The sequence below is a fragment of the Hyla sarda genome, chromosome 9 (assembly GCF_029499605.1).
Source record: "Hyla sarda isolate aHylSar1 chromosome 9, aHylSar1.hap1, whole genome shotgun sequence".
In the NCBI taxonomy this organism is placed as follows: Eukaryota; Metazoa; Chordata; class Amphibia; order Anura; family Hylidae; genus Hyla; species Hyla sarda.
Window position 1 is genome coordinate 10,646,233 of NC_079197.1, and position 24,328 is coordinate 10,670,560.

General features: G+C 42.9%; 1 protein-coding gene across 12 annotated transcripts in view; it reads left to right on the forward strand.

The window, feature by feature from the left end:
• ZNF618 (zinc finger protein 618) overlaps positions 1 to 24,328 on the forward strand; it is a 140,206-nt gene that overhangs the window by 2,485 nt on the left and 113,393 nt on the right. For 6 of the 12 annotated variants that reach the window (XM_056541211.1, XM_056541221.1, XM_056541222.1 and 3 more), the window contains exons 2-4: positions 3,136 to 3,210; positions 9,808 to 9,892; positions 17,319 to 17,410. The gene's annotated coding sequence lies outside the window, so the exon portion shown is untranslated. Of the gene's footprint in view, positions 1 to 3,135; positions 3,211 to 7,689; positions 7,789 to 9,807; positions 9,893 to 17,318; positions 17,411 to 24,328 lie in introns of all 12 variants that reach the window. The other 6 variants (XM_056541215.1, XM_056541217.1, XM_056541216.1 and 3 more) reach the window with 4 other exon arrangements.

The window sequence follows — 24,328 nt, forward strand, 5'->3', positions numbered from 1 at the left end:
TTCCACCGGAGTACCCCTTTAACCTAGCCTTAGGCTTAATACACACGGCGGGAATTTCTGAGCGGAATTTCAGTGCAGCAGGATCCTATTTTTTTCTAAAGGGGTACTCTGCCCCTAAACATCTTAGGATAGGGGATAAGATGTCTGATTGCAGAGGTCCTGCCGCTGGGACCCCCACGATCTCCCTGCGTTCGTTTAGACCATGACCCTTGTGACGTCACACCCCCTCAATGCAAGTCTATGGGAGGGGGTGTGGCGGCCAGCACGCCGCCTCCCATAGACTTGCATTGAGAGGGAAGGCATGATGTCATGAGGGGGCGTGGCCATGACATCATGAGCCTCCGGCGCCGCATTGCTAGTCATCAGGCACTGAGCGAAGTTTGCTCTGTGCACCAGATGACTGCGGTGCCGCAGCAGCGATCCCGGGGGTCCCCCGCGATCAGACATCTTATCCCCTATTCTTTGGATAAGATGTCTAGGGGCGGAGTACCCCTTTAATGGGATCCTGTTGCACCTTGCACACAGCGGATTTTCCCCGCTGGAAGCATCTGCTGCAGAAATTCCGATTTTTGCGCAATCGGCTCAGAAATGCGTTGCTGTCTTTGGCAGACGGCGGATTTCTAAGGGGTCCTACTGCCGCCATGTTCTCACGGTACCAACTGTCTGCGGAATGTCCTCAGTATCGGAGTCAATGCAGTTGGTACGTAATTCCGCCTGAAGAACATGTTCCATAGTGTGAATGGGACGACAGATTAGATTAGTGCAACGGAATTCCGTAGTGTGAACATATCCTCAGGCTACTATCGCACGACGGAAATTCCTAGTGGAGAAATTCCAGTGCAGCAGACTCCCATTGTCTTCAATAGGATTCTGCCGTACCCTGCACACTGCAGAATTTTCCAACATGGAAATTCATGTTCTGGATTCTCCCAAAAAAGGTCTTTAATGCCAGAAATGGTGACGGTTCTAGCATCGATGGGTTGGTGAGTGTAGCTGACGGATTCTCTGCCCGGAACAGAGATTCCTTAGAGCAGTGCTTTCAAAAGTAGAGTGCCTCCAGCTGTTGCGAAACTACAACTCCCAGCATGCCCGGACAGCCTTCGGCTGTCCGTGCATGCTGGGAGTTGTAGTTTTGCAACAACTGGAGGCACCCTGCTTGGAAAACACTTCCTTAGGAACCATACAGATAGTTTCTAAAGCAATATAGACAGTCTATGAAAGGGGTAGTCCGGTGATTAAAGGGGTACTCCAGTGAAAACCTTTTTTTTTTTTTTTATAAATCAACTGGTGCCAGAAAGTTAAACAGATTTGTAAATTACTTCTATTAAAAAATCTTAATCCTTCCTGTACTTATTAGCTGCTGAATACTACAGCGGAAATTCTTTTCTTTTTGAAACACAGAGCTGTCTGCTGACATTACAAGCACAGTGCTCTCTGCTGACACCTCTGTCCATTTTAGGAACGGTACAGAACAGCATATGTTTGCTATGGGGATTTCCTTTTACTCTGGACAGTTCTTAAACTGGACAGAGATGTCAGCAGAGAGCACTGTGCTCGTGATGTCAGCAGAGAGCACTGTGCTCGTGATGTCAGCAGAGAGCTCTGTGTTTCAAACGGAAAAGAATTTCCACTGTAGTATTCAGCAGCTAATAAGTACAGGAAGGATTAAGATTTTTTAATAGAAGTAATTTACAAATCTGTTTAACTTTCTGGCACCAGTTGGTTTAAAAAAAAAAGTTTTTCACCGGAGTACCCCTTTAAGCTTGATGTTCAAATATATATATAATTTTTTATTTGCACCATTTTTTTGGGGCCGTAAAATTATGTTTTGAAGGCATTTTGTGGCTTAAAGCGATACTGACGTTATGAAAACAAAAATTATTAAAAAGCTTTGTTCAGTAGTACGCCTCACACCATGGCTCGGCGCTTATTGCTGGAGATGGGCTTCATTAGGTTAAAGGGTTACTCCGCTCCCCAGCATCTGGAACATTGAGTTCCGAACGCTGTGTGCGGGCTTCCGTATTCATGCCTGCCCCCTCAATGCAAGTCTATGGGAGGGGGCGTGACGGCCGTCGCGCCCCTTTTCAATAGACTTTCATTGAGGCGGCATGTCGTGACGTCACGAGGGGGCGAGCGTGAACACGGAAGCCCGCACACAGCGTTCGGAACTCAATGTTCCAGATGCTGGGGAGCGGAGTAACCCTTTAAAGGAGTACTCCGCCCCTAGACATCTTATCCCCTATCCAAAGGATAGGAGATATGATGTCTGATCGCGGGGGTCCCACCGTTGGAACCCCCGCAATCTCTGCTGCTGCACCCTAGACATCCAGTGCATGGAGCGAAATCTGCTCCGGATGACTGGCGATGCGGTGCCAGATGCTCGTGACATCATGGTCACACCCCCTCATGCCCCCTCACATAGCCTTGCATTGAGAGGGATTGGTATGACGTCACGAGGGGGCGTGGCCGTGACGTCACGAGCCTCCGGCGCCGCAGTCAGCGTTCTAAAAAAATGCCAGGTACTGCAGGGAGATCGCGGGGGTCCTAGTGGGGGAACCCCTGCGATCAGACATCTAATCCCCTATACTTTGGATAGGGGATAAGATGTCTGGGGACATAAGCACTTTAAGTAACCACCACGTAAAGTTCCATGCGGCAGCCTCCCGTTGTCTTCAATGGGATTTTGCTGTACCGCGCACTGCAGAATTTTTACCGCCATGGAAATTTTATTTCTGGACTCAGATATATATTGCAGTCAATGGTGACGGCGCATGTCCGAGCAGTCCTGGTGCCGGCCGAATCTGTCGATGTCTGCTGTGCACGGAACGTCCTGCTGGAATTTCTCTTAATGGACATTCCGTAATGTGAATGTAGCCCTATAGTCTATGGCAGTGTTCCCCAAACAGTGTGCCTCCAGCTGTTGCAAAGCTTTATCTACTTGTTTTTTGTGGGCAGATAGCCGTACAGTATCCGGTGTACACTGAGCCATCAGGTAAAGCTGTGGTGGAGCAGTAAATATTAGCAGGAGGCTGTCAGGGCATGCTGGCTGTTGTAGTTTCTCAGAGACTCAGGTTGCAGATCACATAGATAATGTATATTTCTCCATATAGGAAATGATCTGTCTTTGTGTTCCAGGATCTGACAATCTGTGATTTCCGGCTCCTCTGAATCGCTGAAGTCCTGAACACTGTGAGACAAGATTATCCCAAGGTAAGATGCAAGGAGTAGGGTGATTGCTACCAAGGTGCATACCACTACAGGGTGAGCGGTCACATCCCCACCATAAACCATTGCATCCCCATAATAAGGGGTCACATCCCCATGATAAGTGGTCACATCCCCATAATAAGGGGTCACATTTCCAGGATAAACCATTGCATCCCCGTAATAAGTGGTCACATCCCCATGATAAGGGGTCACATCCCCATGATAAGTGGTCACATCCCCATGATAAAGGGTCACATCCCCATGACAAGGGGTCACATCCCCATAATAAGGGGTCACATCCCCATAATAAGGGGTCACATCCCCATGATAAGGGGTCACATTTCCAGGATAAACCATTGCATCCCCGTAATAAGTGGTCACATCCCCATGATAAGTGGTCACATCCCCATGATAAAGGGTCACATCCCCATAATAAGGGGTGACATCTCCATAATAAGGGGTCACAACCCCATGATAAGGGGTCACATCTCCAGGATAAACCATTGCATCCATATAATAAGGGGTCACATCTACATGATAAGGGGGTCACATCCCCAGGATAAACCACTGCATTCCCATAATAAGGAGGTCACATCCCCGTGATAAGGGGGTCACATCCCCATGATAAACTACTGCATCCCCATAATAAGGGGTCACATTCCCATGATAAGGGGGTCACATCCCCATGATAAGGGGTCACATTCCCAGGATAAAACACTGCATCCCCATAATAAGGGGTCACATCTCCATGATAAGGGGTCACATCTCCATGATAAGGAGGTCACATCCCCATAATAAGGGGTCACATCCCCAAGATAAACCATTGCATCCATATAATAAGGGATCACATCTACATGATAAGGTGGTCACATCCCCATGATAAGGGGGTCACATCCCCAGTATAAACCACTGCATCCCCATAATAAGGGGTCACATCTCCATGATAAGGTGGTCACATCCCCATAATAAGGGGTCACATCCCCAGGACAAACCATTGCATCCATATAATAAGGGGTCACATCTACATGATAAAAGGGTCACATCCCCATGATAAGGGGGTCACATCCCCAGGATAAACCACTGCATCCCCATAATAAGGGGGTCACATCTCCATGATAAGGGGTCACATTCCCATAATATGGGGGTCACATCTCCATGATAAGGAGGTCACATTCCAATAATAAGGGGTCACATCTCCAGAATAAACCATTGTATCCCCATAATAAGGGGTCACATCCCCATGATAAAGGGTCACATCCCTATGATAAAGGGTCACATCCCCATGATAAGGGGTTACATCCCCATGATAAGGGGTCACATCCCCAGGATAAACCATTGCATCCATATAATAAGGGGTCACATCTACATGATAAGGTGGTCACATCCCCATGATAAGGGGTCACATCCCCATGATAAAGGGATCACATCCCCATAATTAGGGGTCACATCCCCATCCTCATGATAAGGAGTCACATCCTCATCATAAGAGGTAAAGGGTCACATCCCCATGATAAAGGGTCACATCCCTATGATAAAGGGTCACATCCCCATGATAAGGGGTTACATCCCCTTGATAAGGTGGTCACATCCCCGTGATAAGGGGGTCACATGCCCATGATAAACCACTGCATCCCCATAATAAGGGGTCACATTCCCATGATAAGGGGGTCACATCCCCATGATAAGGGGTCACATTCCCAGGATAAACCACTGCATCCCCATAATAAGGGGTCACATCCACATGATAAGGTGGTCACATCCCCATGATAAGGGGTCACATTCCCAGGATAAACCACTGCATCCCCATAATAAGGGGTCACATCTCCATGATAAGGGGTCACATCTCCATGATAAGGAGGTCACATCCCCATAATAAGGGGTCACATCCCCAAGATAAACCATTGCATCCATATAATAAGGGATCACATCTACATGATAAGGTGGTCACATCCCCATGATAAGGGGGTCACATCCCCAGTATAAACCACTGCATCCCCATAATAAGGGGTCACATCTCCATGATAAGGTGGTCACATCCCCATAATAAGGGGTCACATCCCCATAATAAGGGGTCACATCCCCAGGATAAACCATTGCATCCATATAATAAGGGGTCACATCTACATGATAAAAGGGTCACATCCCCATGATAAGGGGGTCACATCCCCAGGATAAACCACTGCATCCCCATAATAAGGGGGTCACATCTCCATGATAGGGAGGTCACATCTCCATGATAAGGGGTCACATTCCCATAAAATGGGGGTCACATCTCCAAGATAAGGAGGTCACATTCCAATAATAAGGGGTCACATCTCCAGAATAAACCATTGTATCCCCATAATAAGGGGTCACATCCCCATGATAAAGGGTCACATCCCTATGATAAAGGGTCACATCCCCATGATAAGGGGTTACATCCCCATGATAAGGGGTCACATCCCCAGGATAAACCATTGCATCCATATAATAAGGGGTCACATCTACATGATAAGGTGGTCACATCCCCATGATAAGGGGTCACATCCCCATGATAAAGGGATCACATCCCCATAATTAGGGGTCACATCCCCATCCTCATGATAAGGAGTCACATCCTCATCATAAGAGGTAAAGGGTCACATCCCCATGATAAAGGGTCACATCCCTATGATAAAGGGTCACATCCCCATGATAAGGGGTTACATCCCCATGATAAGGGGTCACATCCCCATGATAAGGAGTCACATCCTCATCATAAGAGGTAAAGGGTCACATCCCCATGATAAAGGGTCACATCCCTATGATAAAGGGTCACATCCCCATGATAAGGTGGTCACATCCCCATGATAAGGGGTCACATCCCCATGATAAGGGGTCACATCTCCAGGATAAACCATTGCATCCCCATAATAAGGGGTCACATCTCCATGATAAGGTGGTCACATCTACATGATAAGGGGTCACATCCCCATGATAAAGGGATCACATCCCCATAATAAGGGGTCACATCCCCATCCTCATGATAAGGAGTCACATCCTCATCATAAGAGGTAACATCGTCATGATAAGGGGTCACATTCCCATGATGCAGTATGTGGCATATGGTCTGGGTACTGACAGCTTGACCCCCCACCTCTTCAACCTCTACAGCAATGCTGGCAGCACTCATACGTCTTTTTCCCAAAGACAATGTCTGGATATGACGCTGAGCACGTGAACTCAACTTGTTTGGTCACACCTGAAACATTGTAACATTAATGAGTCATATGACATCGGGGAGGTAAAATGGCTATTTGGGTCCAATTTGGACATTTCCACTAAGAGGTGTTCTTTACTTTTGTTGCCAAGGTTTAGACATTAAAGGGGTATTCCAGGAAAATCTTTTTTTTTAATATCAACTGGCTCCAGAAAGTTAAACAGATTTATAAATTACTTCTATTAAAAAATCTTAATCCTTTCAATAATTATCAGCTGCTGAAGTTGAGTTGTTGTTTTCTGTCTGGCAACAGTGCTCTCTGCTGACATCTCTGCTTGTCTCAGGAACTGCACAGAGTAGAAGAGGTTTTCTATGGGGATTTGCTTCTAAACTGGACAGTTCTCAAGACAGGTGTCATCATAGAGGACTTAGACAGAAAATAACAACTCAACTTTAGCAGCTCATAAGTACTGAAAGGATTAAGATTTTTTTAATAGAAGTAATTTACAAATCTGTTTAACTTTTTGGAGCCAGTTGATATATATAAAAAAAGGTTTTTCCTGGATAACCCCTTTAATGTGCGTGTGTTTTGTTATTTTGAGGGGACCCAACATTACACACTGTTATACAGGCTGTACACTCACTGAGTACACTTAATGTTTGCTGCCACAGTATATCCAGTGCGGGGTCCTGGTAAATACAGAGTACGCTTAATGTCTGCTGCCACAGTATATCCAGTGCGGGGTCCTAGTAAATACAGAGTGCGTTTAATGTCTGCTGCCACAGTATATCCAGTGCGGGGTCCTGGTAAATACAGAGTGCGCTTAATGTCTGCTACCAGAGTATATCCAGTGCGGGGTCCTGGTAAATACAGAGTGCGCTTAATGTCTGCTACCACAGTATATCCAGTGCGGGGTCCTGGTAAATACAGAGTGCGCTTAATGTCTGCTACCACAGTATATCCAGTGTGGGGTCCTGGTAAATACAGAGTACGCTTAATGTTTGCTGCCACAGTATATCCAGTGCGGGGTCCTGGTAAATACAGAGTACAATTAATGTCTGCTGCCACAGTATAGCCAGGCATACATTCATCACTGAAGAATGTGGTTGACTTTGTAGCAGTTTAACCGTATCAAAGAAATCCAGTCCTGATCCATACAAGAAACCAAAAACCAGTCCATTCTACAAGTGTATTATGATTCAGCAAAGCTTATCCTAGAATCTTAAAGCTACATAGTGGAAGATCTTATGTGACAGAAGAGACTAGACCATCAAAGTGTGACTTGAACCTCTTTTACTTCCAGTAGATTGAAGAATCTAGAAGATCCGGAAATAGTCTGGTGCCTCTGAGTTCAACCGGTTATTGGAGAGATTGCACCTCCGCAGGATGCCGATCAACCAGGGTGAGATGTTCTGTTAGTGAAATTGTTTTCCACCAATGTTCTTCATTAAAAAATCTTACAGAAGACCCCACTGAGTCCATCGTGATGGTCGTCCTGTCTGGTTTCCACTGTATCCATTGTGATGGTCGTCCTGTCTGGTTTCCACTGTATCCATCGTGATGGTCGTCCTGTCTGGTTTCCACTGTATCCATTGTGATGGTCGTCCTGTCTGGTTTCCACTGTATCCATTGTGATGGTCGTCCTGTCTGGTTTCCACTGAATCCATTGTGATGGTCGTCCTGTCTGGTTTCCACTGTATCCATCGTGATGGTCATCCTGTCTGGTTTCCACTGTATCCATTGTGATGGTCATCCTGTCTGGTTTCCACTGAGTCCATCGTGATGGTCATCCTGTCTGGTTTCCACTGTATCCATTGTGATGGTCGTCCTGTCTGGTTTCCACTGTATCCATCGTGATGGTCATCCTGTCTGGTTTCCACTGAATCCATCGTGATGGTCATCCTGTCTGGTTTCCACTGTATCCATTGTGATGGTCGTCCTGTCTGGTTTCCACTGTATCCATTGTGATGGTCATCCTGTCTGGTTTCCACTGAGTCCATCGTGATGGTCATCCTGTCTGGTTTCCACTGTATCCATCGTGATGGTCATCCTGTCTGGTTTCCACTGTATCCATTGTGATGGTCGTCCTGTCTGGTTTCCACTGTATCCATTGTGATGGTCATCCTGTCTGGTTTCCACTGTATCCATTGTGATGGTCGTCCTGTCTGGTTTCCACTGTATCCATTGTGATGGTCATCCTGTCTGGTTTCCACTGTATCCATTGTGATGGTCATCCTGTCTGGTTTCCACTGAGTCTATCGTGATTGTCATCCTGTCTGGTTTCAACTGTATCCATCGTGATGGTCATCCTGTCTGGTTTCCACTGTATCCATCATGATGGTCATCCTGTCTGGTTTCCACTGTATCCATTGTGATAGTCATCCTGTCTGCTTTTCAGTGTCTGGTTTTTCAAACCATTATGTATTAGAGAGAGAATTCTCTACGCTTCTTCTTCACCAATATTTTTGCTGTAGACAAGATTCCTATTATCTTTGCAACTTGCTTCAATTGATTAATAGTCAAAAAATCCCTTCATGGTTGATCCCTTGCTAAGGAGATTCAGCGACACTTGAGTCTCCATTAGGAATTGTTTTCCTTTCTTGAAGAACCATCTGTCATACAATGACTACTGAATGGGAAGTCTCCATGTTTTCTCATCACCTTATGGAATCTTGTGAACAAATTGTATTTGATTTCTCCTGAGAATTCCTCTTGTTCTGAAAATGATCTTCCAGAAGGATAGAAGAAATGGTCGCCTTACTTCATATATCCCAGGCCGCTGCCAGAGGGTGAAGTTCTTGGACTAGACCATGTACTATACCTGAAGGCTCCTATTACAGAACAGAAGAATAATCCTCATTGGATGTTATGAGGCTCTTGTCTTGTTCTAAACAAAGCATTGACCAGCTGAGATCAGCAAATTGTTGTCCTTCCCGGCCAGAGTAGGTTGAAGTTCATAGATCTGAGATGGAATTAGTTTTCTTCCATCTCTTGGATTTGAGCAAAAGAAAGGGAATTTTTTCAGATTGTTCTGCCAGTTCGACTTCTTCCTTACCAGCAAGGAGGGTCCAATTTTTGAGTCTGTAATGCAGCCTCTTGGTCCACACTGTTATAGTGTGAAATTCTCGAGTATAGGCTTAGAATTCAGCCCTTGATGCTATTGTCATTTAAGATTTACCCTCCCTATGGATTCTATTTTAGATCCCATTGGTGTGTGCTGCCTTAGGACGAATAGGAAAAACAAAATTGTTCTTACCGGCAATTTTGATTTCCTTGAGTCCTAAGGCAGCACACAAATACCCTCCCAATACTAGTTTTTTTATGGAATTCGTCTCTATTTTAATACACAGGTGTGATCTGTAGGAGGGGGTTCTTATCAGGTGAACAATTAACTATGCTAATTTCTTGATTATCTTTCTAGGTGGACGGTCCTAGGGTGGAGTCTGGGGGATGAAATATCCCATTGGTGTGTGCTGCCTTAGGACTCAAGGAAATCAAAATTACAGGTAAGAACAATTTTGTTTATATAATGGGAGGGGTGGACTCACTTATGGGATATACTGTATATAATGTGAGGGATGGACTCACTTATGGGATATACTGTATATATAATGTGCGGGGTGGAGTCACTTATGGGAGATACTGTATATATAATGTGAGGAGTGGACTCACTTATGGTATATACTGTATATATAATGTGAGGGGTGGAGTCACTTATGGGAGATACTGTATATAATGTGAGGGGTGGAGTCACTTATGGGATATACTGTATATATAATGTGAGGGATGGACTAACTTATGGGATATACTGTATATATAATGTGAGGGGTGGAGTCACTTATGGGATATACTGTATATATAATGTGAGGGGTGGAGTCACTTATGGGATATACTATATATATAATGTGAGGGGTGGAGTCACTTATGGGAGATACTGTATATATAATGTGAGGGGTGGACTCACTTATGGGATATACTATATATAATGTGAGGGGTGGACTCACTTATGGGATATACTGTATATAATGTGAGGGGTGGACTCACTTATGGGATATACTGTATATATAATGTGAGGGGTGGACTCACTTATGGGATATACTGTATATATAATGTGAGGGGTGGACTCACTTATGGGATATACTGTATATATTATGTGAGGGGTGGACTCACTTATGGGAGATACTGTATATAATGTGAGGGGTGGAGTCACTTATGGGATATACTGTATATATAATGTGAGGGGTGGACTCACTTATGGGAGATACTGTATATATAATGTGAGGGGTGGACTCACTTATGGGAGATACTGTATATAATGTGAGGGGTGGACTCACTTATGGGATATACTGTATATATAATGTGAGGGGTGGAGTCACTTATGGGATATACTGTATATATAATGTGAGGGGTGGAGTCACTTATGGGAGATACTGTATATAATGTGAGGGGTGGAGTCACTTATGGGATATACTGTATATATAATGTGAGGGGTGGACTCACTTATGGGATATACTGTATATATAATGTGAGGGGTGGAGTCACTTATGGGATATACTGTATATATAATGTGAGGGGTGGACTCACTTATGGGATATACTGTATATATAATGTGAGGGGTGGAGTCACTTATGGGATATACTGTATATATAATGTGAGGGGTGGACTCACTTATGGGAGATACTGTATATAATGTGAGGGGTGGACTCACTTATGGGATATACTGTATATAATGTGAGGGGTGGACTCACTTATGGGATATACTGTATATAATGTGAGGGGTGGAGTCACTTATCGTATATACTGTATATATAATGTGAGGGGTGGAGTCACTTATGGTATATACTGTATATATAATGTGAGGGGTGGACTCACTTATGGGATATACTGTATATATAATGTGAGGGGTGGACTCACTTATGGGATATACTATATATAATGTGAGGGGTGGAGTCACTTATGGGATATACTGTATATATAATGTGAGGGGTGGAGTCACTTATGGTATATACTGTATATATAATGTGAGGGGTGGACTCACTTATGGGATATACTGTATATATAATGTGAGGGGTGGACTCACTTATGGGATATACTATATATAATGTGAGGGGTGGACTCACTTATGGGATATACTGTATATAATGTGAGGGGTGGACTCACTTATGGGATATACTGTATATATAATGTGAGGAGTGGACTCACTTATGGGATATACTGTATATATAATGTGAGGGGTGGACTCACTTATGGGATATACTGTATATATAATGTGAGGGGTGGACTCACTTATGGGAGATACTGTATATATAATGTGAGGGGTGGACTCACTTATGGGATATACTGTATATATAATGTGAGGGGTGGACTCACTTATGGGATATACTGTATATATAATGTGAGGGGTGGACTCACTTATGGGAGATACTGTATATATAATGTGAGGGGTGGACTCACTTATGGGAGATACTGTATATAATGTGAGGGGTGGACTCACTTATGGGATATACTGTATATATAATGTGAGGGGTGGACTCACTTATGGGATATACTATATATAATGTGAGGGGTGGACTCACTTATGGGATATACTGTATATAATGTGAGGGGTGGACTCACTTATGGGATATACTGTATATATAATGTGAGGAGTGGACTCACTTATGGGATATACTGTATATAATGTGAGGGGTGGACTCACTTATGGGATATACTGTATATATAATGTGAGGGGTGGACTCACTTGTGGGAGATACTGTATATAATGTGAGGGGTGGAGTCACTTATGGGATATACTGTATATATAATGTGAGGGGTGGACTCACTTATGGGAGATACTGTATATGTAATGTGAGGGGTGGAGTCACTTATGGGATATACTGTATATATAATGTGAGGAGTGGAGTCACTTATGGGATATACTGTATATATAATGTGAGGGGTGGAGTCACTTATGGGATATACTGTGTATATAATGTGAGGGGTGGAGTCACTTATGGGATATACTGTATATATAATGTGAGGGGTGGAGTCACTTATGGGATATACTGTATATATAATGTGAGGGGTGGAGTCACTTATGGGAGATAATGTATATATAATGTGAGGGGTGGAGTCACTTATGGGATATACTGTATATATAATGTGAGGGGTGGACTCACTTATGGGATATACTGTATATATAATGTGAGGGGTGGACTCACTTATGGGAGATACTGTATATATAATGTGAGGGGTGGAGTCACTTATGGTATATACTGTATATATAATGTGAGGGGTGGACTCACTTATGGGAGATACTGTATATATAATGTGAGGGGTGGACTCACTTATGGTATATACTGTATATATAATGTGAGGGGTGGAGTCACTTATGGGATATACTGTATATATAATGTGAGGGGTGGACTCACTTATGGGATATACTGTGTATATAATGTGAGGGGTGGAGTCACTTATGGGATATACTGTATATATATAATGTGAGGGGTGGACTCACTTATGGGATATACTGTATATATAATGTGAGGGGTGGACTCACTTATGGGATATACTGTATATATATAATGTGAGGGGTGGACTCACTTATGGGATATACTGTATATATAATGTGAGGAGTGGAGTCACTTATGGGATATACTGTATATATAATGTGAGGGGTGGAGTCACTTATGGGATATACTGTATATATAATGTGAGGAGTGGAGTCACTTATGGGATATACTGTATATATATAATGTGAGGGGTGGACTCACTTATGGGATATACTGTATATATAATGTGAGGAGTGGAGTCACTTATGGGATATACTGTATATATAATGTGAGGGGTGGACTCACTTATGGGATATACTGTATATATAATGTGAGGGGTGGACTCACTTATGGGATATACTGTATATATAATGTGAGGGGTGGACTCACTTATGGGATATACTGTGTATATAATGTGAGGGGTGGAGTCACTTATGGGATATACTGTATATATAATGTGAGGGGTGGAGTCACTTATGGGATATACTGTATATATAATGTGAGGGGTGGAGTCACTTATGGGATATACTGTATATATAATGTGAGGGGTGGACTCACTTATGGGATATACTGTATATATAATGTGAGGGGTGGACTCACTTATGGGATATACTGTATATATAATGTGAGGAGTGGAGTCACTTATGGGATATACTATATATAATGTGAGGGGTGGACTCACTTATGGGATATACTGTATATATAATGTGAGGGGTGGACTCACTTATGGGATATACTGTATATGTAATGTGAGGGGTGGAGTCACTTATGGGATATACTGTATATATAATGTGAGGGGTGGAGTCACTTATGGGATATACTGTATATATAATGTGAGGGGTGGACTCACTTATGGGATATACTGTGTATATAATGTGAGGGGTGGAGTCACTTATGGGATATACTGTATATATATAATGTGAGGGGTGGACTCACTTATGGGATATACTGTATATATAATGTGAGGGGTGGACTCACTTATGGGATATACTGTATATATATAATGTGAGGGGTGGACTCACTTATGGGATATACTGTATATATAATGTGAGGAGTGGAGTCACTTATGGGATATACTGTATATATAATGTGAGGGGTGGAGTCACTTATGGGATATACTGTATATATAATGTGAGGAGTGGAGTCACTTATGGGATATACTGTATATATATAATGTGAGGGGTGGACTCACTTATGGGATATACTGTATATATAATGTGAGGAGTGGAGTCACTTATGGGATATACTGTATATATAATGTGAGGGGTGGACTCACTTATGGGATATACTGTATATATAATGTGAGGGGTGGACTCACTTATGGGATATACTGTATATATAATGTGAGGGGTGGACTCACTTATGGGATATACTGTGTATATAATGTGAGGGGTGGAGTCACTTATGGGATATACTGTATATATAATGTGAGGGGTGGAGTCACTTATGGGATATACTGTATATATAATGTGAGGGGTGGAGTCACTTATGGGATATACTGTATATATAATGTGAGGGGTGGAGTCACTTATAGGAGATACTGTATATATAATGTGAGGGGTGGAGTCACTTATGGGATATACTGTATATATAATGTGAGGGGTGGACTCACTTATGGGATATACTGTATATATAATGTGAGGGGTGGACTCACTTATGGGATATACTGTATATATAATGTGAGGAGTGGAGTCACTTATGGGATATACTATATATAATGTGAGGGGTGGACTCACTTATGGGATATACTGTATATATAATGTGAGGGGTGGACTCACTTATGGGATATACTGTATATGTAATGTGAGGGGTGGAGTCACTTATGGGATATACTGTATATAAAATGTGAGGGGTGGACTCACTTATGGGATATACTGTATATATAATGTGAGGGGTGGAGTCACTTATGGGATATACTGTATATATAATGTGAGGGGTGGACTCACTTATGGGATATACTGTATATAATGTGAGGGGTGGACTCACTTATGGGATATACTGTATATATAATGTGAGGGGTGGACTCACTTATGGGATATACTGTATATATAATGTGAGGGGTGGAGTCACTTATGGGAGATACTGTATATATAATGTGAGGGGTGGAGTCACTTATGGGATATACTGTATATAATGTGAGGTGTGGACTCACTTATGGGAGATACTGTATATATAATGTGAGGGGTGGACTCACTTATGGGATATACTATATATAATGTGAGGGGTGGACTCACTTATGGGATATACTGTATATATAATGTGAGGGGTGGACTCACTTATGGGAGATACTGTATATATAATGTGAGGGGTGGACTCACTTATGGGATATACTGTATATATAATGTGAGGGGTGGAGTCACTTATGGGATATACTGTATATAATGTGAGGTGTGGACTCACTTATGGGAGATACTGTATATATAATGTGAGGGGTGGACTCACTTATGGGAGATACTGTATATATAATGTGAGGGGTGGACTCACTTATGGGAGATACTGTATATATAATGTGAGGGGTGGAGTCACTTATGGGAGATACTGTATATATAATGTGAGGGGTGGAGTCACTTATAGGATATACTGTATATAATGTGAGGGGAGGAGTCACTTATGGGATATACTGTATATATAATGTGAGGGGTGGAGTCACTTATGGGATATACTGTATATATAATGTGAGGGGTGGAGTCACTTATGGGAGATACTGTATATATAATGTGAGGGGTGGAGTCACTTATGGGATATACTGTATATATAATGTGAGGGGTGGACTCTCTTATGGGATATACTGTATATATAATGTGAGGGGTGGAGTCACTTATAGGAGATACTGTATATATAATGTGAGGGGTGGAGTCACTTATGGGATATACTGTATATATAATGTGAGGGGTGGACTCACTTATGGGATATACTGTATATATAATGTGAGGGGTGGAGTCACTTATAGGAGATACTGTATATATAATGTGAGGGGTGAAGTCACTTATGGGATATACTGTATATATATAATGTGAGGGGTGGAGTCACTTATGGGATATACTGTATATATAATGTGAGGGGTGGAGTCACTTATGGGATATACTGTATATAATGTGAGGGGTGGAGTCACTTATGGGATATACTGTATATATAATGTGAGGGGTGGAGTCACTTATGGTATATACTGTATATATAATGTGAGGGGTGGCCTCACTTATGGGATATACTGTATATATAATGTGAGGGGTGGAGTCACTTATAGGAGATACTGTATATATAATGTGAGGGGTGAAGTCACTTATGGGATATACTGTATATATATAATGTGAGGGGTGGAGTCACTTATGGGATATACTGTATATATAATGTGAGGGGTGGAGTCACTTATGGGATATACTGTATATAATGTGAGGGGTGGAGTCACTTATGGGATATACTGTATATATAATGTGAGGGGTGGAGTCACTTATGGTATATACTGTATATATAATGTGAGGGGTGGCCTCACTTATGGGATATACTGTATATATAATGTGAGGGGTGGAGTCACTTATGGGAGATACTGTATATATAATGTGAGGGGTGGAGTCACTTATGGGATATACTGTATATATAATGTGAGGGGTGGAGTCACTTATGGGATATACTGTATATATAATGTGAGGGGTGGAGTCACTTATGGGATATACTGTATATATAATGTGAGGGGTGGAGTCACTTATGGGAGATACTGTATATAATGTGAGGGGTGGACTTGATCATACATGTACAGTAACCCCCCGACCTACGATGGCCCCGACATATGATAAAATCGACATACGATGTTTTTATATGTCGGGGCCATCGCATTAACTGCTATCCGACAGCGCAAAATGCTTAAGCTGCTGTCGGATAGCAGTTTAAGCATCCCGGGCAGGTTCGCCTACCTATTCCCGCTGCTCCGGGTCCACTTCGAGATCCTCCGGCTTCTTCCGCATCTTCTGCAGGGTCCGGGCCTTGCTTTCCGGCGTCGTTATTACGTCACTACGCACGCCGCGCCGGCGCAGCAGCGTAATAACGTCACCAGAAAGCGAGGCCCGGACCCTGCAGAAGATGCGGAAGAGGCCGGAGGATCGCGAAGAAGACACCGTAGCAGCGGGACAGCATCGGGAGCCCCTGGAGCAGCAGCGGGAGCGGTGAGGACCTGGTCCGGAGCAACGGGGACAGGTAAGTACAGCTTCCTATACTTTACATTGCACGGATCCCTCAACATACGATGGACTCGACAAACGATGGGTCGTTTGGAACGAATTACCATCGTATGTTGAGGGACCACTGTATAATGTTTATCTAGGTTTGTTCCCTTGATCATACATGTTTAGCCTAAAAAACAAATATTGTGTCCCTATGTTACATAATCTTTTCTGCTACATAATAACAGGTGTTACATAAAGCATCTGTAGTACTCCCATTGGCCACAGGGTGGTGCCTCAGTGCTCAAGAAAACAATTTTACGTCATTGACGTATTCCAGGTACAGTATTAGAGGAACTACAATGTAGATTGTATCTCTTTTCATAGTGCAAGTGTCAGGACATGCTGGGAGTTGTAGTCTCTGAAAAGCTCTACAAGCACAGTTTAGATACCACAGTCTTATACAAATAGAAGTATTTATGCAGTACTCATGAAAAGTATGGGACAAATAATCAGATTAGAAGCAAATTGATCTAATGTATGTCCACTTCTAAACATTATTTTCCAGTAGAAACAATGCAGTCACTGTGTACATACATCACATTACTGATCCTGAGTTATATCCTGTATTATATTCCAGAGCTGTACTCACTATTCTGCTGGTGAGGTCACTGTGTATGTACATTACATTACTTATCCTGTACTGATCCTGAGTTATATCCTGTATTATACTCCAGAGCTGTACTCACTATTCTGCTGGTGAGATCACTGTGTACTTACATTACATTACTGATCCTGTACTGATCCTGAGTTATATCCTGTATTATACTCCAGAGCTGTACTCACTATTCTGCTGGTGAGGTCACTGCGTACATACATTACATTACTGATCCTGTACTGATCCTGAGTTATATCCTGTATTATACTCCAGAGCTGTACTCACTATTCTGCTGGTGAGGTCACTGTGTATGTACATTACATTACTTATCCTGTACTGATCCTGAGTTATATCCTGTATTATACTCCAGAGCTGTACTCACTATTCTGCTGGTGAGGTCACTGTGTACTTACATTACATTACTGATCCTGTACTGATACTGAGTTATATCCTGTATTATACTCCAGAGCTGTACTCACTATTCTGCTGGTGAGGTCACTGCGTACATACATTACATTACTTATCCTGTACTGATCCTGAGTTATATCATGTATTATACTCCAGAGCTGTACTCACTATTCTGCTGGTGGGGTCATTGTGTACATACATTACATTACTTATCCTGTACTGATCCTGAGTTATATCCTGTATTATACTCCAGAGCTGTACTCACTATTCTGCTGGTGGGGTCATTGTGTACATACATTACATTACTTATCCTGTACTGATCCTGAGTTATATCCTGTATTATACTCCAGAGCTGTACTCACTATTCTGCTGGTGAGGTCACTGTGTATATACATTACATTACTTATCCTGTACTGATCCCGAGTTATATCCTGTATTATACCCCAGAGCTGTACTCACTATTCTGCTGGTGAGGTCACTGTGTACGTACATTACATTACTTATCCTGTACTGATCCTGAGTTATATCCTGTATTATATTCCAGAGCTGCACTCACTATTCTGCTGGTGAGGTCACTGTGTACATACATTACATTACTTATCCTGTACTGATCCTAAGTTATATCCTGTATTATACTCCAGAGCTGCACTCACTATTCTGCTGGTGAGGTCACTGTGTACATACATTACATATCCTGTACTGATCCTTAGTTATATCCTGTATTATACTCTAGAGCTGTACTCACTATTCTGCTGGTGAGGTCACTGTGTACATACATTACATTACTTATCCTGTACTGATCCTGAGTTATATCCTGTATTATACTCCAGAGCTGTACTCACTATTCTGCTGGTGAGGTCACTGTGTACATACATTACATTACTTATCCTGTACTGATCCTGAGTTATATCCTGTATTATACTCCAGAGCTGTACTCACTATTCTGCTGGTGAGGTCACTGTGTACATACATTACATTACTTATCCTGTACTGATCCTGAGTTATATCCTGTATAATACCCCAGAGCTGCACTCACTATTCTGCTGGTGAGGTCTCTATGTACATACATTACATTACTTATCCTGTACTGATCCTGAGTTATATCCTGTATTATACTCCAGAGCTGCACTCACTATTCTGTTGGTGAGGTCACTGTGTACATACATTACATTACTTATCCTGTACTGTTCCTAAGTTATATCCTGTATTATACTCCAGAGCTGCACTCACTATTCTGCTGGTGAGGTCACTGTGTACATACATTACATATCCTGTACTGATCCTTAGTTATATCCTGTATTATACTCTAGAGCTGTACTCACTATTCTGCTGGTGAGGTCACTGTGTACATACATTACATTACTTATCCTGTACTGATCCTGAGTTATATCCTGTATTATACTCCAGAGCTGTACTCACTATTCTGCTGGTGAGGTCACTGTGTACATACATTACATTACTTATCCTGTACTGATCCTGAGTTATATCCTGTATTATACTCCAGAGCTGTACTCACTATTCTGCTGGTGAGGTCACTGTGTACATACATTACATTACTTATCCTGTACTGATCCTGAGTTATATCCTGTATAATACCCCAGAGCTGCACTCACTATTCTGCTGGTGAGGTCACTGTGTACATATATTACATTACTTATCCTGTACTGATCCTGAGTTATATCCTGTATTATACTCCAGATCTGTACTCACTATTCTGCTGGTGAGGTCTCTATGTACATACATTACATTACTTATCCTTTACTGATCCTGAGTTACATCCTGCATTATACTCCAGAGCTGCACTCACTATTCTTATTCTTTACTGAGTACAATACAGAATGTAACTGAGAATCCATGCTGGGAGTTGTAGTTTTGCAACAGCTGGGAGTCAAAAGTTGGGGGCCATTGTCCTGCTTGAAATGGGGGGGGGGGGCTTCTAAGTATCCCCTAATATACGACAAATAGAAGCTGGTAGACCCAGGGGTTACTGCATGAGCAGAACCATCCCTTTAAGGGTATAATACAGTGGTTTCCAAATGTGGACCTCCAGCTGCTGCAAAAATACAACTCCAAGCATGCCAGGAAAGTCGTTGGCTGTCCAGACATGCTTAGAGTTGTGGTTTTACAACAGGTGGAGGTCCACAGTTTGGAGATCACTGGTATTGGGTCTTTGCAGCTGCCGTAAAGCGAGGCAGTCCCATAAGTCTTACACTGTTCAGCCTAATGTACGGTCTCTTCTAAAGTGAATTTGCACAAAAGTTTTTCCACCATTGCAAATTTTTTTTTTTTTTACAATTTACTAAGAAACAAACAGGGTTAAACCAATGATGAATCCCACCGCACAGCCCTGTGTATATAAGGCAGTATTTCCCAACCAGGATGCCTCCAGATGTTACAAAACTACAACTCCAAGCATGCCCGGACAGCCAAAGGCTGTCCGAGCATGCTGGGATTTGTAGTTTTGCAACAGCTGGAGGCACCCTGGTTGGGAAACATGGATATAAGGTCTAACAGCTGACAATGTATATCAGAGCAAAAACCAAGCCATGAGGTAAAAAGAACTGCCTGTAGAGCTCAGAGACAGGATTTGGGAAGACACAGCCCTGTCTATATAAGGTATCACAGCTGACAATGTATATCAGAGCAAAAACCTAGCCTTAAGGTGGAAAGAACTGCCTGTAGAGCTCAGATACAGAATTGGGGAAGACACAGATCTGGAGAAGGGCCAAAACATTTCTGCTGCACTGAAAGATATCAAGAGCTCAGGGGCCTCCATAATTCTTAGAGCTTCACCAGTCACAGTGTCTCCATAACAGAGCTTCACCAGTCGCAGTGTCTCCATAACAGAGCTTTACCAGTCACAGTGTCACCAAGATAGAGCTTTACCAGTCACAGTGTCCCCTTAACAGAGCTTCACCAGTCAGTGTCCCCATAACAGAGCTTCACCTGTCACAGTGTCTCCATAACAGAGCTTCACCAGTCACAGTGTCCCCAAAACAGAGCTTCACCAGTCAGTGTCCCCATAAAAGAGCTTCACCAGTCACAGTGTCTCCATAAAAGAGCTTCACCAGTCAGTGTCCCCATAACAGAGCTTTACCAGTCATAGTGTCACCAAGACAGAGCTTTACCAGTCACAGTGTCCCCTTAACAGAGCTTTACCAGTCAGTGTGCCCATAACAGAGCTTCACCTGTCACAGTGTCTCCATAACACAGCTTCACCAGTCACAGTGTCCCCAAAACAGAGCTTCACCAGTCAGTGTCCCCATAAAAGAGCTTCACCAGTCAAAGTGTCTCCATAAAAGAGCTTCACCAGTCAGTGTCCCCATAACAGAGCTTTACCAGTCACAGTGTCCCCAAAACAGAGCTTCACCAGTCACAGTGTCTCCATAACAGAGCTTCACCAGTCACATTGTCCCCATAACAGAGCTTTACCAGTCAGTGTCCCCATAACAGAGCTTTACCAGTCAGTGTCCCCATAACAGAGCTTTACCAGTCACAGTGTCTCCACAGAGCTTTACCAGTCACAGTGTCCCCATAACAGAGCTTTACCAGTCACAGCATCCCCAAAACGGAGCTTCACCAGTCAGTGTCCCCATAAAAGAGCTTCACCCGTCACAGTGTCCCCATAAGGGTGCGTTCACACTGAGTAATTCAAGAGGAATTTACTTGAGTAATTCCTCTTGAATTCTCCGCTCCAAATTAATGCGCATCCCCTCTTCCCCATTGACTTTAATGTTATTTCTGCTGTCCTGTTCACATTGCGGAAATTCTGCTAGCATAATTCCGACGCTGAATTCCTTTCCGCTTAAAGAAAGAACATGTTCATTCTTCAAGTGGCATGCATGAGCAGAATCCAATAGAAGTCAATGGTAAAAAAAAATTCTGCCCAACATCATTTTCAAGGAGAATTCGAGCGGAATTCAGAAAAGTAGATTAAATAGCCGCCTCCTTCATTTTTCTTAATTTTCGCATGGAAATTCCGCTTGACCGAAATTATTCCTCGTGAATTCCTCTTGAATTACTCCGTGCGAACGCACCCTAAAAAGAGCTTTACCAGTCAATGTCTCCATAACAGAGCTTTACCAGTCACAGTATCTCCATAATAGAGCTCCAATAGTCAGTGTCCCCATAACAGAGCTTTACCAGTCAGTGTTTCCATAACAGAGCTTTACCAGTCACAGTGTCTCCATAACAGAGCTTTATCAGTCAGTGTCCCCAAATTAGAGCTTCATCAGTCACAATGTCTCCATAACAGAGCTTTACCAGTCACTGTGTCTCCATAACAGAGCTTCACCAATCACAGTGTCTCCATAACAGAGCTTTACCAGTCACAATGTCCCCATAACAGAGCTTCACCAGTCACAGTGTCTCCATAACAGAGCTTCACCAATCACAGTGTCCCCATAATAGAGCTTTACCAGTCACAGTGTCCCCAAATCAGAGCTTTACCAGTCAGTGTCTCCATAACAGAGTTTTACCAGTCACAGTGTCCCCATAACAGAGCTTCATCAGTCAGTTTCCCCATAACAGAGCTTAACCAGTCACAATGTCTCCATAACAGAGCTTCACCAGTCACAATGTCTCCATAACAGAGCTTCACCAATCACAGTGTCCCCATAACAGAGCTTCACCAGTCACAGTGTCCCATAACAGAGCTTTACCAGTCACAGTGTCTCCATAACAGAGCTTCACCAGTCACAGTGTCTCCATAACAGAGCTTTACCAGTCACAGTGTCCCCATAACAGAGCTTCACCAGTCACAGTGTCTCCATAACAGAGCTTCACCAATCACAGTGTCCCCATAACAGAGCTTTACCAGTCACAGTGTCCCCAAATCAGAGCTTTACCAGTCAGTGTCTCCATAACAGAGTTTTACCAGTCACAGTGTCCCCATAACAGAGCTTCATCAGTCAGTTTCCCCATAACAGAGCTTAACCAGTCACAATGTCTCCATAACAGAGCTTCACCAGTCACAATGTCTCCATAACAGAGCTTCACCAATCACAGTGTCCCCATAACAGAGCTTCACCAGTCACAGTGTCCCATAACAGAGCTTTACCAGTCACAGTGTCTCCATAACAGAGCTTCACCAGTCACAGTGTCTCCATAACAGAGCTTTACCAGTCACAGTGTCCCCAAATCAGAGCTTTACCAGTCAATGTCTCCATAACAGAGTTTTACCAGTCACAGTGTCCCCATAACAGAGCTTCATAAGTCAGTTTCCCCATAACAGAGCTTAACCAGTCACAATGTCCCCATAACAGAGCTTTACCAGTCAGTGTCCCCAAATCAGAGCTTTACCAGTCAGTGTCTCCATAACAGAGCTTTCCCAGTCACAGTGTCTCCATAACAGAGCTTCACCAATCACAGTGTCTCCATAACAGAGCTTTACCAGTCACAATGTCCCCATAACAGAGCTTCACCAGTCACAGTGTCTCCATAACAGAGCTTCACCAATCAGTGTCCCCATAACAGAGCTTTACCAGTCACAGTGTCCCCAAATCAGAGCTTTACCAGTCAGTGTCTCCATAACAGAGTTTTACCAGTCACAGTGTCCCCATAACAGAGCTTCATCAGTCAGTTTCCCCATAACAGAGCTTAACCAGTCACAATGTCTCCATAAGGCTGGGTTCACACTACGTTTTTCAACTACGGTTCCCGCATACGTTTTCTATCAAAAACCTTATGGGGAAAAAACGGATGGAACAGTATGGGAAAAAGTAAACCGTATGGGTTTTTAAACAGTATACTGTTTTTAAAAGTGCATACTGTTCCGTCCGTTTTTGTAGAAAAAAAAACCATACGTTTTTGAAAATTTTGTCCATTTTTAATGGGAGGGGTCTTGGGTGGGGACTTTAGGATTCAAATGCGCATGTGCAAAGTAAAAACGTATACGTTTTTCCCGTATGGAACCGTATACATGTGCGTTTCCCATTGACGTCCATGTTAAAATAAACGTATGCGGTTGCAGTACGGTTTTTAAACCGGAGTCAAAACCGTGGTTGACCACGATTTTGTCTCCGGTTTAAAAACCGTACTGCAACCGCATACGTTTATTTTAACATGGACGTCAATAGGAAACGCACATGTATACGGTTCCATACGGGAAAAACGTATACGTTTTTACTTTGCACATGCGCATTTGAATCCTAAAGTCCCCACCCAAGACCCCTCCCATTAAAAATGGACAAA